Source organism: Podarcis erhardii, assembly GCF_964252035.2.
Source record: "Podarcis erhardii genome assembly, chromosome: 16".
NCBI lineage: Eukaryota > Metazoa > Chordata > Lepidosauria > Squamata > Lacertidae > Podarcis > Podarcis erhardii.
The window spans coordinates 9,001,499-9,016,737 of record NC_138514.1 but is presented as its reverse complement, the minus strand read 5'-3'; the positions used below and the strand labels follow the sequence as shown (position 1 = coordinate 9,016,737).

The 15,239-nt window shown below is 44.7% G+C and overlaps 1 long non-coding RNA gene across 1 annotated transcript in view; it reads left to right on the top strand.

The window, feature by feature from the left end:
- The window catches only part of LOC309331297, a 36,470-nt gene extending 23,241 nt beyond the window's left edge, over positions 1 to 13,229 (top strand). The window contains exons 2-4 of the long non-coding RNA XR_014151789.1: positions 3,859 to 4,439; positions 11,516 to 11,573; positions 12,976 to 13,229. This is a non-coding gene — a long non-coding RNA (uncharacterized lncRNA). The remainder of the gene's footprint in view (positions 1 to 3,858; positions 4,440 to 11,515; positions 11,574 to 12,975) is intronic.
- Positions 13,230 to 15,239: the final 2,010 nt, after the last annotated feature.

Below are 15,239 nucleotides of genomic sequence, written 5' to 3'. Positions count from 1 at the left end.
AGGATGCTTTACGTCATGGTTCCCACAACCCCTTTAGAAGGTTTCGTTCCCCAAGTATTTCCAAGATTTAGCTCGAAGTATAGTGTGATTCTCCTGGCTGTGCTTGCCCTCTTGGGGACTGAATGCATTGTTAGTGCATTCAGGTTCTGGGGTGCCCTTGGCAAGATGCCCTCAGTGGGACCCCGTGTGGTTCCAATTCTTCCTCGCTGTTGTCAACATTGTCCATTCAATTACCCTCTCTGTTTGGATGCAGTCTACAGAAACCACACAAGTTGAAGATGTTTCATCTCCTCACTTTTGTCACTGCTCAGTTGCTTAGATGGAACTCATCAACAGGCTCTGACAGTGAGTATTAGGGGGCTCCTGGTGTTGCCCCTAGCCTCCCTGCTGTGGTGTGGGCCCTTACAGGTGCCCAGCAATGCCTACATCTGATGCGAGCTATTTGTCTTACATCACCAAGCTCTGGAGCTCTTCTGTGATGGCCACAGCTGATGAGGCAACAGCAGGCTGGAGAGATGCCTTTTTACGCTGCTGCTCTGTCAGTGATGCCAACAGTGCCACCACCGTGGGTTCTGAGTTGTTGATACCATCTGCCTGGTGAGGCCTACATGGAAGGGAAGAGAGGAAAGTGCTCCAATTCTAGGTGAGACTGGAATAATTTTGTCTATTTTAGCTGGCAGTGTCTCTTCAGGGTCACTTCTCATTGCTTGCTATCAGGGTTCCTGTAATGGGAGATGCCAGGGATGGAAACTGAGAAATAGCTGCAGAACCAAGGTCATCCAGTGAGTTTCAGGAAATCACACCTCAATTTCCAGTCCAGAATACACTTACACAGGTTCTGAAACTGGTTTTGGAGCCCACTTAGGGAGATGACCCTTTAACAATTATGGTGGAGCAAGGAAGAATCACCAGCTGTGGGAAGGGGTTAAAACAATTCACAATTTTCTTCATACAAATGTCCTTCAAGTCTCATCTGCAGTATACAATTCAAGAAGCATCATGCCACCTTAAGCAGGCATGGCTTCCCCCGAAGAATCATGGGAAGTGTAGTTTGTTAAGGGTGCTCAGAATTGATAGGAGACCCCTATTCTCCTCCCAGAGCTACAATTTTCAGAGTGGTTTAACCATCTATCCCTCTTCTCAGGGAACTCTTCTCAGTGGTATGATATTGCTTGAGATGTATAGTGCAGATGGTCTAATAGTCTCTGACTTAGTGATTCAAAAACTTACTTTTTATATTAAAAAAGTATTATATTATGAAAAATTATTCAAAAAACATGTATTAGGCAAAACTGAATTGAAAAATGTGTCTATTGTATTAGGTAAAATGCACACAAAAATGTCAACAAAATTTCACGAGGACTTCTTTATTATTTTAAAAAATCACAAACTGATGTGGAAATGTGGTAAATTGAATTTTGAGTTTGGGAAGAATGGAGTGAAACTGGAATTGATAGATTCATTTATCCCTAATAAGGGACAGGGGAAGTCTTTCTTTCTGGCTCATAAACCTGGATCCCAATAGCTCAGGAGCCTTACCAGCTAACTAAAGAGTAACGGTTTACTCACATTACAAACACTTAGATTTTGGAATTTCAGTATGCTTTAAGAAATCCCCAGAGAACTCCCCACTTCTTCTTGCCAATTTTTCACCAAGATCAATGAAGTTATGATTTAGCAATTGCGTTGCAGACAAAGCTGAAGATCTGAGACACTCGTGCCCCCTCCCACCTTGTCTTCCCCCTCTTCAACAAACATTTTAATATTTAAACAGCCAGATACAAGCAAAGGAAGTGCCCTTCTCTCTTTTAAAAGCTGCGTATTTATAGTTTCTTCTTCCCAAAGGATCATCTCAGTGTCTGTGGTTGATTAATTTTAATTAATATTTCATCTAATCTGGTAATATATTGCAAATGCTCAGTGTAAGTGCGCTTCCAAGTGGGTATAATTGAAATTTACACCCACTTTAAGTGCTATTTATGCCGCCAGTTCTGTGTAAAGTGGTTTCCAGGCCAGCTTATCTAGGAACAGAAGTTTGCAAGCCAGTTTTGTAAATGAAACCTGTGTTTTCTATATAGGGCTGACCTGCATGGATTACTGGTATTTACCACTTACCCATGTTGATTTTATGCTCTTAACACAAATGCATCTGTCCATTATCACTTATGGACTTGTTTGGCCACCTGACATTCAGGGAATTCGAAGTGTGGAAATGACACACCCTATCCCAGTCCAATTTGCACCCTTCACAGAGGCTGTAGCCTCCCCCCCCCCAAAAAAAATCCGCTTCAAATCCAGACACATCTCATCTACCTAGACAAGAAGTTTAAGAGAATGAAATTGATTGTGGCCTTGTTGCATTCTAGGTCTTCTACTAATAAAAGTGCCTCTGTTTTGGCACTAGCACTGCCTGTTCTGGACTCTGAGGCCCAATTATTGGTCTTCAGTCCAAACATCTGCAAATAAATAAATCTACATGTCTCTGCTGTAGGGACAGAGGAATCCTTCAATTCCACGTTCTCATTTTTGCAATCTTAAATTCGGTTCTCTATGTTTCCACATCAGCATGCATTTTATTTTTAAAGTTCTGGTCAGCTATGTTTCAAGTCATGTAATGTTTCAGAAAGTGCAAATTAGGAAGGTTCACCTTCAAATGTGAACTGGACTGAATTTGTCCACCATCCTTCTCCTTCAGAAGAAACACACCAGGCTGAGGCTGTTGTAAACTTTGCTTCATTTATGGAATGCAGAGTCATAGCTGTCAACTTACAGATTTGAAAATAAGGGACCAGCAGCCAAAATAAGGGACCTGCAGCCTCACCTGTTCCAGGCACTCCAGTCTTCCTGTCCTCCTGCAGTCTGGTCAAACTCATGCTGGTAGCTTCGAGAACACTGTCCAACCAACTTTGTAACCAGAGGTTCAACTGACTAGAATCTGAATCACATGCACCACAAGACCTATGCAGCCTCAACTTAAGATGGCTCCCCGGCCTGGCTTTGCACTGCAAAGTTTGCAGCAGCACGTGCAACAAAATGGCGTCCAGCATTCAAAAACCTCCTCAGCTTGCATTAACTAGCCACACACAAGGCATGCAAGCTCCACCCCCCCAGTCGTTCTTAGACTTATTATTGGGTGAGCAACACAGCCAAGCAACACAGTTGGAGCCTCCCTCCTCCCTGGCCGGCAGGGAGGGAGGGAGGGAGAGGAGCTGCTTTCTTTGAAATTTAAGGGACATCATTTAAGGGACATCCATCAATAAGGGACAGCAGCGGGACATGGCGCTGGAATAAGGGACTGTCCCTTCAAATAAGGGACACTTGACAGCTATGTGCAGAGTAAAGGATGAAATGGTTATTGAATGGAAATTGAGACACTAAGATCAAAAGAGCCTTGTCCAATATTAACAAGGGAGAGATCCTAGCATCCTATTCTCTCAGCTTGTCTTTAAGATGCCATTCCCACAGGGTGTTCTCATTGTGTTTATTACTCAACTCTTCTAAGCCCCGATGTTTCAAGAGAAAGCTTGTTGGCTTGTTGGCTTGTTGGCAGGTTTGCTTTTTTTGTTTTTTTTGTCTTAGCAATATTCAAGCCCATTTTCTAGCGAGGCAGCTCTGAAGAGCTTGGCTGAAGTTCTGAGGAGAGGTGCACCCAGCAGCCGTCTTAACTACAGTCACACCACAAACACTGAAGTCTCAGCTTCAAGCTGGATTTTCATGTTGCTTCCTGTTAAAAGCAACCTCACTTTTTGATTTATGGTTTTAATCAGGCGGCTGTCAGTTAGCCTCATTCCATATCACTCACCATAAACATAGGCCTTGCCAACAAAATTATGACTGTATTAAATGATTTTATTACAGTAAACTGAAGATTGAAGAGCGCAAATACAGGTGCTGCAAGAGACAGTTCTCTTTTAACTCCATCCAAACCTGTTGAGACAATGTAGGAAGCAGCCAATGGTGTACACACAAGGAAAGCGGCTCAGCATCAGAAGGCTCAGGACAAAAAAAGGAGAATAACCCAGGTGGTACAGTTCAATCCATCTATTTCAGAATGCAGGTAAGGGACACCAGGCTTTTTCCTCTCAGCAAAAAGCAAACATGCTGCATGCATTCTGAAGTGGTACAGTCCTAACAAGGTTGTACAGCTTCAACCATCTTCATGTTCTTTGTCCAGGAACTCAGTCATAGTCACTATTCCTGGCCTGGCAGAATTGCTGGGACTGATGTTGAAACAGGGCTGGCTCTACCATTAGGCAGAATGAGGCAGTTGCCTCAGGCGGCTGATTCCAGGGGGCTGCAGCAGTTCCACTACCATGCCTCTTGAATCTCCAAAGCTAACTTCCTCTGGAGAAAGTGGTCCCATCACCTGTGTTGAACAAAGTTTCAACTTCCATCCGGTCAGATTCTGTCTGTGTAATTGGACTTCTCCTACATTTCAGGTAGGAAAACATCTTGGGCTAACCCTGTGAGCCAGTGTGGTGTAGTGGTTAAGAGCGGTGGACTCGTAATCTGGTGAACCAGGTTCGTGTCTCCGCTCCTCCACATGCAGCTGCTGGGTGACCTTGGGCCAGTCACACTTCTTTGAAGTCTCTCAGCCTCACTCACCTCACAGAGTGTTTGTTCGTGGAGGAGGAAGGGAAAGGAGAACGTTAGCTGCTTTGAGACTCCTTCGGGTAGTGATAAAGCGGGATATCAAATCCAAACTCTTCTTTTTCTTCTTCCGTGTTGAAAGGTTCTTAGGAGTCAGAGTTAGATTAGGAGTTTCCATCCTGCTGCAGCAGGCACAATTCCTTGGGGAAACTGTTCTGACTTAACAGGGACATTTTTCTTTTCTTTTCTGGTCCTTCAGAACTTTCCCCAGCTCTGGCCTTGGAATGCACCCCAAGTATATATGCTTGGATGGAATGTGTCCTAGAAACTTGCATACAGGTATGAGTGTGTGCAGAAACTAGCCTACTGTACAAAAGTAAATGTTACATTTGTGGCCTCACCCATCAGGACAAGTGGTCCCCAGAAAGATTCTCCAAAGGGAATGAACCCCTTGGGCTGAAAAAGGGCTCCACATCCTATGTATCAGAGGTGCTGTTCTTCCTATCTCTCTCCCTGCTGTTAAACCTCCCAGAGCCATGTGCAGTTTGGCTAGAGGCTGGTGCACATGCGTAGGAATGTATGTACATCAGCACTAAGGCAGCATGTGGTGGACAAGGTGTCATCAGGGTCCGGTGGCCACCCTTGATGTGAAATGAGAGATGCTGTAAGCAAACAAGGGCACCCCTATTTCCATTGCCTTTTAACTCCTGCTGCTTCCTTTCCCTGTACTATCAGAAGTGTGGCAGGGAGTCATGAGGAAGAGGGGAGTCCTTCTCTGGTAGGGGGACATACCCATCCAAGAACTATGCAATTCTCTATCTGCTCATTTGCTAGCGGACAATCTTTTCAGCAGGATTTTATTGAGAGGGCCTCCTGCTGCATTTTAACAACAGTCTGCTGATGCTGCTATGTAGCTTACATGTTTGATTATTGATAGGTCTATGTGTTTAAACATTGCCATACTGTTTATATATAGTGTTCTGTAGTGGTTGAAGTGTCTGACTAGGAACGGGGAAACCCAGGTTAAACACTTCATTCAGCCATGAAGCCAGGGGTGCAGACATTGAGGGGGCCCAGCGTCATGTGATGTGTCCTGCTCTCGCCTGGCGGCACTGGGGGATGGGGAATGCGGAGGGTGATCTTCACCCTCCATGCTTCCTGCCCCCGGCCACTGCGCGACTGCTCACCTGGTGGCATCAGGGAATGGGCCCCCTCAGTATTGGTGAGGGGCTCAACCCCCTTTTCCACAAATATTACGGGGCCCAAAGCCCCTTCTGCCTCTATACTTGGCACTTCTGCATGAAGCTCATTAGATATCTCTTAGTCTAACCCAGGGGTTCGCAAGGTTTACCGGCCATGGGCTGGAACACTCCCACGGAGATTGTCCGTGGGCCAGACCGGTGCAGTGCGGCGCCAAATATGATGTCTGCGCATGTCTGTGCCACCGGAAATCACTTCTGTGCATGCCCAGATGCTGAAAATTGCACCTGCGCAGAGCGATTTTCGGCGTCTGAACATGCACAGATGCAATTTCCAGTGCCACTCGGCAAGTCCCTGCACTGCGCCGGTTTAGCACAGTGCGCAGGGGACTCATCAAGCAGGTGGCTCAGTTCTAGGGTGGCTTGTGGGCTGGTAAAACGGTCTTCGTGGGCTGCATTCGGCCTATGGGCCTCACGTTGCCGACTCCTGGTCTAGCCTGACTTCACAACAGGGTTGTGTTGTGAGGATAAAGTGTGTGTGTGGGGGGGGGGGAATGAGCCATGCATGTCACCTTAAGAGCATAAGAATAACCCCAATGGATCCAGCCAATGGCCCATCTAATCCAGGATCCTGTTCTCCCAGAGGCCAGTCAGATGCCTTTGGGAAGCCTTGAGCCCTTTTGATGAAAGTCAGGAGATAGGGAGTCAGATATTGGTGATATATGGTTGTGGGATTTATTTTTATTTGGTTAGATGCTTCAGTATTTTCTCTGAAATAGAATGGCGGAATTATTTTTTTTAAACCATACTTTGGATTTCAGAATGCCTTTTAAAAATCATCCCATCACAAGTATAGTAACTCAAGCCACACCTGCACCAAACATTTAATGCACTCTTATGCCACTTTAAAAACCATAGGGAATCCTGACAGCTGTAGTTTGCTAAGAATGCTGGGAATTTTGCTTGGCAAGGTCAGCACCCTTAACAAACTACCATTCCCAGGATTAATTGGGGAAGCAGTGAAAGTGGTATACTAGCCCTTTGAAAATATGGTGTGGATATGATCTTAATATCAGGGATGGTGTGTGTGTGTGTGGGGGGGGGGAACCCTGCACTGGCAAGAAGTAGAATTACCGTATTTTTTGCTCTATAAGACTCACTTTTTCCCTCCTAAAAAGTAAGGGGAAATGTGTGTGCGTCTTATGGATCGAATGCAGGCTGCGCAGCTATACCAGAAGCCAGAACAGCAAGAGGGATTGCTGCTTTCACTGCGCAGCGATCCCTCTTGCTGTTCTGGCTTCTGAGATTCAGAATATTTTTTTTCTTGTTTTCTTCCTCCAAAAACTAGGTGCGTCATGTGGTCTGGTGCGTCTTATAGAGCGAAAAATACGGAAGATGACCTTCTAAGTCCCCTCCAACACTGTGATTCTGTAGCCAAGGCACAAACATCTGGGGCAAGCACTTCCAGAGTAGAGGGAGCCTTAGCACCCTCAATTTCAAAAATTACCGTAGCATTGCAACACTGGAGGCCAACATCTGTACAAGGGTTGTAAAAAATAAATCTGACCTTTTTTTTGTGTGCAAACGTTTCTAAAGACTAGCAAGGTAGGAGAAAGGCAGAGAATTCCAACTGAAGGCACCCATCAAGGACAAAAAAGAAAGCACCATCTTAATTTTATGTCTCTGTGTATGTGTGTTGAAGCCCTGGGACTTCAGAAAGGCAAGAAAGAACAGAGTCCATCTGTTCAAGAGCCAACACCGAGGCCCTCTTTAACAAATAAATCTTCACTTTTAACTTTGCAGATAAAAATAGTGTAGAAAGGACGGTCCTTAATCTCTGTCTTCTCCTAAAATGCTTTGGAGCTGAGGCTTCTCCCCTCCTCCCTCTCTCCCTTTTACAGGTTTCATTCTGGCTTTGATTCCTGTGAGTTTACTGACAGATTACTTCATTTTAACTCTATGGCTTTTCTGTCTTGTGGGAGGCATATTTCTAAGTATCATATTTATCAAAGGAGCAGTGCAAAAGCAAGGGCCAGAATGAGGCTTTTGATGATTCCCCCAGTAACTACAACCACAATAAATTTTGCAAGAAAGAAAACACAACTGGGGACCTTTTATGTTAAAGCTTGGAAACAAGGTTCCGCCATTGTCACTCGGAAACCTTTAGCATTTAGGCTAATCTTTTCTCTCTCTCTCTCTTTCTCTCTCTCTTCCCTGCTCCCTCCTCCCTCCCTCCTCACCAATGCAGAAAGAACACATCTGGACTCACTTGCAAAGCCAGTCTTCAAACTCCCAAGGGCGACATTCCCCCCAATCCCATAACTTTAAATCAGACCAGCATTTCAATAAATCACAGGGAACACTTATTTATTGGACATAGTTTTGGGTCTCTTAAAGCACGGAAAATAAATTTAATGGAGCGTTTGGAGCATTTCCCCAATCTTTTGAGGGATTACTCCGGGAATTTGTCAACCACGCCAAGCACGGCAGCTTGATCCAGAGAGATGGGAAAGAAATTATGGGAGATACTCTACAAAGGCCCAGGTGTACCTTAAATCACATCAAAAAAGATTAATGTCAAAGGATTGCTTGCCAGCAGACTTGATTGGCAGCGCTGCAGTTTACTTAATAAACTATCACTTTAGCCAGAGGGTGACTTTAATCTGAATTACATTTTCTTGTTTTGTCATACGCCTTGCCAAGCGATTTATTGAATACTGTAGCATACTTCTTAACCTCAAACACTAGAGAAAGTGGGGGAGGGAGGGAGAATAAGGCAACTCTTAAGAGCCCCAGGAAAACCTTGAGACAGCAGAACCTGCTCTAAGAACAAAGGAGAGGCTTTGCTCCTCGGGCAAAAGGCTGCATTCTTTAAGCTCCGATGGGAACGTGTGGGAGTGGGAACACTCCTAATACATGCAGGCTGCAAAGATTTGGATCTTAGTAATGGACATAGTGCACTTCAAGAGGCGTTTGATTTGGGGTCATGAGCTCATAGGGAATAAGCCTGCATTCGAGTTGCAAAAACCTTTCCTGGTTTAGCTGCATGGCATGTGCACAAAAGGCTATGGTTTGATTTGGCACATAGTGCTTACCATGCTTAGAGTATGTCTGGCTCATATTTTGTTTAAGTTCCCATGATTCATGTGCCAGATCTGCAGCATAGTCACTTTGTGGGGGGCGGGGGGAGAGGGAGAGGCAGTGGTGGAGGAGAGGGGGTTGTGATTGACTTATAAAGCACCAAGGAAATTCCCTATGGTAGATCACCGCAGGCATAGAATGTTTCTCAACTGTAGATCTGACTCTTCCAGCCTGGCCTGACAGTGACTAGAAAGGCATCAGTCCCAATCAATCAAATCCTCAGAAGGCATACAGAAATTGTGGGGAGATAGGAAACTGCCTTATACCAGGTCATAGAATCATAGAATCATAGAGTTGGAAGAGACCACAAGGGCCATCGAGTCCAACCCCCTGCCAAGCAGGAAACACCATCAGAGCACTCCTGACATATGGTTGTCAAGCCTCTGCTTAAAGACCTCCAAAGAAGGAGACTCCACCACACTCCTTGGCAGCAAATTCCACTGTCGAACAGCTCTTACTGTCAGGAAGTTCTTCCTAATGTTTAGGTGGAATCTTTTTTCTTGTACAGTAGTTTGGAACCATTGCTCCGTGTCCGCTTCTCTGGAGCAGCAGAAAACAACCTTTCTCCCTCCTCTATGTGACATCCTTTTATATATTTGAACATGGCTATCATATCACCCCTTAACCTCCTCTCCTCCAGGCTAAACATGCCCAGCTCCCTTAGCCGTTCCTCATAAGGCATTGTTTCCAGGCCTTTGACCATTTTGGTTGCCCTCCTCTGGACACATTCCAGTTTGTCAGTGTCCTTCTTGAACTGTGGTGCCCAGAACTGGACACAGTACTCCAGGTGAGGTCTGACCAGAGCAGAATACAGTGGCACTATTACTTCCCTTCATCTAGATGCTATACTCCTATTGATGCAGCCCACAATTGCATTGGCTTTTTAGCTGCCGATAACTGGTGTGTCTGTGGAGAAAATGGCAACAAGTGTATTAAACTGCAAAAGAAAAACGGTTATTGAAAGAGCATACTGTGTTTAGCTTGGTAAATGTAGCATGTTATACTAACCCATCTATGCGAAATGGCACAGACTGTAACCAGTGGAGAATCAAGTTTTAGAAGCAAAGTTTTTTTCTGCATAGGCCAGACACTGGCACCTAGAAGCAGCATTTCTGCTGGTTTCTAAAAGTGATTCTTACCTGCTCTTGGGTTGACTGGCAGTCCATGGCAATGTCTCTCCAGGGTTTCAGAAAGGGTTTCAGAAAAGGTCTCTCTCCCAGCCCTACCTGGAAGCTCCAGGGATTGAATCTAAGATCTGCATGCTCTTCCTCTGAGCCATGACCCTTCCCCCAAAGTTGTAATCCAAGAACATCTGGAGGGCACCAGGTTGGCAAAGACCACTGAAGGACGGTTCTGTCCCAGGCAGAGGACTGGATAGATGAGCTTTAAGATCCAGGCTCTTGGAGGTTGCCTCTAGTGTCATTGGCTATGTCTTGTGGAACACCCTGCCTATAGAGATTCAAAAGGCATCCTGGGAAAGAAGGGTTAATTGTTAACCTACTCTGAGAATTGTAGTTGTGTGAGGTGAATGGGGTCCCCTAAGAACTTAACAAACTACAGTTCCCAGGAGTCTTGGGGGAAAGCTATGACAAAGTTGTGGAAGACTACTTTAAGTGTATAGTGCAGATGGGACTTTAGTATTGTCTACACTGATTGGTGGTTGCTCCCCAGGATTTCAGAAAAGAGTCAAACCCAGCCATACCTGGAAATTGCCGGAGATTGAACCAGGGATTGTCTGAACACAGAGCATCTGCTGTACCATGGAGTTATTGTCCTGCAATGGTTGTCTGTATGAAGAAAGAAATCATGCATTGCTTCTTCACATTGTGCCACTTGGCTTTCATAAACCACCCAGCAAGGCATTTTTGTAGACAGCTGAAGACCCGAGAAGCCACAGCCTGGTTCTTTGTGACCATATTTGTGTAAACAAAGAACTCCCAACTAATAATGTTTTGCAAGATTATGATTTGAGTTTCTCTTCCCCCCGTTCTGCTTGATACTTTTTTTTTTTTTTTTGCCAAAGAAATAAAATTCTTGGTGATGTCTAGCGGGAAATCCAATAAAAATTCTTCAAAAGATGGGCCTGACGTTGAAAAATAGCAAAATTATAAAAGTAGTCCTCAGAAAAGAAAAGGGGAGAGTTATTACATCTGGCACAGAGCAAAGGCCCAGAGCTCCTTCTCCAAATGAGCCATCACGGATTGAAAGTGTTTAGCTTCCCGTTGATTAAATATGGTGAGGGACCTGAGGCATGCCAAGCCTCAGGGATCGAAAGTTTGTTTTCAGTCAGAATGTGTTTTCAGTCAATGGAAAAAATGGCCAGCCTGTGCGGGGCTATGTAACTGAGAAGCCTCAGGTTTGGAGTGAGTAATGGCCGGGATGCTGAAATGCAGGAAGATGGTTAATCATCCAACCTTCATCTCTGTAATTCAGCTCAGTAACTTCTACAGGTCTGGGGATGCAAAAGTGGGGGGGGGGAGGAGGAGGGGAGGAGTGTTGGTTGTTCTACCCGCTTTCCTTTCCCTCCCTTTTCTTTCCAAAAGGAAATATGGGTGGTATATCCTGCTCTTGTTATTCCATTTCAGACAAAGGAAATGATAATTCAGCAATGACACACACACAGAGGAGCCTTGAAGGAATCTCGTAAGTGGGCCGTGCACCATTTGGTTACAAGCTGTTTGAGAGCCAAAGTAGACCCTGAATGTTTCTTTTTGTTTAATGTGCAGATTTGTAGAATAATAATAATAATAATAATAATAATAATAATAATAATAATAATGCAACTAGCTGTGTGGGTGCACTAATTTTCAGGGTCACCGTAGGTAGGCAGGCAGGCAGATTGGTTGGGGTGTGTGTGTGTTAACCACTTCCTATCTAGCTGTGGACCCAAGGAAAATCATAGGAACATAGGAAGCTGCCTTTTACCGAATCAGACCATTGGCCCAACTAGCTCAGTACTGTCTACAGTGACTGTCAACAGATCTTGAGGGTATCAGATAGGAGACTCTCCCAATCCTACTGGGAGGTGATGGGGACAAAATCTGGGACTTTGCTCTGCAAGCAAAGCAGTTTCGTTACCACTGACCTATCACCGTCCTCTCCCAATTTCCCCTCTTTTGAAGTAGAAATTTGCTTGGTGAAAACAAAATCCCCATTTCCCACCGGCCAGAGGAGAAAAACCATCTGGGTTCCAGCCCAGGGTCCTCACCCATGATTCAAAGACATGGCATAGAATGGGGGGTAAACAATGGTGTGGCGCCCACTTGAAGTTGTGGACCACAACTCTCACTCCTAACTATTGGTTACGCCAGCTGGGGCTGATGGGAGTTGGAGTGACCAACATCTGAAAGACACCGTGTTGGGTACCCCAGAGACAGAATGTACTGCTGGTTTTGAGCCGTTGCTGCCCAATTCCAGACCTCTTTTCACCACCCTGACATGAATTTCTCAACAAGATAGGTCTTATGTCCAGATGTGATAGATGCCACCATGCTGGGCACTGCACTGATCCCTAAAAAATAAAGGAATCAAAGCATTTGAAACAACAGTTCAAAAAAGGCTCCTTTGAAATGAAAAGTTGCATCCTTATCCATTGAGAGATCGGGGATAAAGCAGAGACAGAGGGTCACTGGAAGGTCACTAGGAGACCTCTACAGTACCCTCTGCTGTCACTGGCTTGCTCAGTGGCTGACTGATCTTCTTGGCCTGTCATGCCTGTTGATCAATCAATTGGGTCTTGCTCACCTGCCTGTTGTTTTTGTCTCTGAGCAACTCAAAGGGAGGGTGGCATTCAAATGTGTCATGGAAATGAGGTAAGCAGAGTTTTCTAATACCGTATGGAAGCTGGCATGGTGTAGGGCTCAGAGTGCTGGAGTGGGACCTGGGAGACCAGAGTTTAAATCTCCACTCAACTGTGAAGCCCACTGGGTGACCTTGCACCAGCCTCAAAAGTAAAATGTATGATGATCTTCGGCAAAAATTTCTAGACCATCTATGTATTCCAACATGGAAACCAGAGACAGAGGTTATGTGCTTCTTATTACAGGGGAGAGACCAGGAGCTCACCAAGACAGTAGCTAAATTCTTCTATTTGATTTTTTTGTCGCCAAAGTATGCTACAGGATCCTGCCCTTGCTGGAAACCCACAGAGATGAGGCGGGTTTCTCACCTCTTCTGGCCTTTGGCGGGTGACTGTGCTGTTGGGGTGGCGATGAGATCACACTGGCCTATCTATTCTGAATGTATTCTGAATGTTCTAATGTGATGCCAATAAAGGTTACTTGACTTGACTTGACTTGACCTTGGGCCAGTCACTGTCTCCCAGCCTAACCTATCTCACAGGTTGGTGTGAGGATAAAATGGAGAGAGGGAGAACCATCTTGAGCTCCTTGGAGGTAAGGTGGGCAACAACAACAACAATGGAGTAGTTTGATGGATCAGGCCAATGGCCCACCAAGTCCAGCATCATGTTCTCAGGTGCCTGTGAGAAAACTGCAAGCAGGACCTGAGCACAAGGGCGCTCTCTCTTCCTGCTGTGTGCAGCAACTTGTATCCAGAAGCCTGCTGCCTCTGACAGTGGAGGTAGAACCTATCCATCAGGGTTAGAAGCCACTGATCACCTTATAATATTTATGCCCTAAGTCTGTCATCATGCCAGCAGTTCCTGGAAAATGGATGTTATGGTCCAGGTACAGCTTAGAAGATCAGCATTAACTTGAAGACCCAAGAGCAGCTTTTAAAAACCTTAACTTGAATTAAACACTTGTGATAGAGTGTGGCTAGCGTTGAGTGGCCATGTGCCCTATGTTACAAAGGGCTGTTCTCTATTTGAAAGGCTGTCGAATCCAAGAAATGTTGAAGAAGAATCATAAGCAGGCATAATAGCAGGGATGAGAAGTTACCCACCCACAGTTAACACCTGGACAGCAGACTGAGCAGGCACAGAATTCACTTGGTCACAGACTTCCCCACTATGGTGACATGCATTGCATTCCATTTAAAAGTCATATAGTTATGACTTCTATATTTGTATCTAGACATATAAATGAGCTCAGGGACAGCCAGTGTAGAGCCTTCCAGATGTTGTTAATGGGCAGGTGCGGTGGGAGTTGTAGCCCAACATCTGGTGAGCAACGCATTGGGTCCCCCTGAATTAGTTGATGCAAATTGTTTTCTTCTTTTGTCCTCTCTTTGGCAAAAGAAAGTGCATGATTATGAAATAGAAGACCCTGTCTTGAGGTGCTTATGAACTAAATTTTTACATGAGGAGACAAAGGAGGAAGAATGTGGGGTAAACAGAGAAAGAAGATGCATTTATTTCAGTTACATGAATTTAGGATGATCAGAGTAGGGCAGGCTTTCCCAACACGACTTCCAAATAGATTACAACCCCGGCCAATGGCTTGGAGTGATAGCAGTTGTAGTCTGAAACATATGGCGGACTCCACATTGTGGAAGGCTGCAGTAAGGTGTGGGGCTAAAGGACTGTACCCAAGATTTCATGGGAAATGGATTTCATCAGGAGAGACTTGAAAGCACTAAGAGAGATAGCAAAACCTAACAGGGCAGGAACACCATATCAATTGTGGGGCAGCATTTCTTTTTGATTTGGTGTTTGTTATAATTGTACATAGTTTCCTTTTTACAGCCCCCCCCCCAATTCTTAGAAATATTTTTTAAATTGAGCATTAAAAATATATGAACAAAAACAAGAACATTGACAAAAACACCCCTGGAACGGACACCTCTGAAAAATAAATAAATCAGAGGAGCAAAGGACATGGAAATAAAACATTGTAAGTATGACAGAGTTACGTTATTGGATTATGGGCTATCTGAATGTTGCATTGTTCCCTAGTAAAACATATACCTCATCTTTAAAAGGCAGATCTGGAGAGAAGCTTACCAGCTACAAAGACCACTGGGTGGAGAAGAGATCTAACCTACTTGGGTCATTGCAGCAAAATACCATTCACATGTGGAGAAGGTTAAGGAAAGGTAAACAATGGTTTGATGTGCTAAATGTTTGTGATTAGACCACAAGGCAAAAAGAGTCACCTCTAGGATTGGAAATTGACATAGATTTGGTGGGAATCATAGGTTGATTTTGCACATTTTACTGTGGTAACCTGTCTCTCTTTTTGTAACCAAACCATCTAGTTTTCATCAGTGCCATCTGGTTTCAAATAGATTCTGCCTTGATCGCCAGGATAAGATGCTAGTACCTTGTGCTGAAACATCATGTTAATTTCCCCCCTTGATTAAACCCATATTTTGCTTGGCCATACGTCAAACATGGAGGTGCTGCAC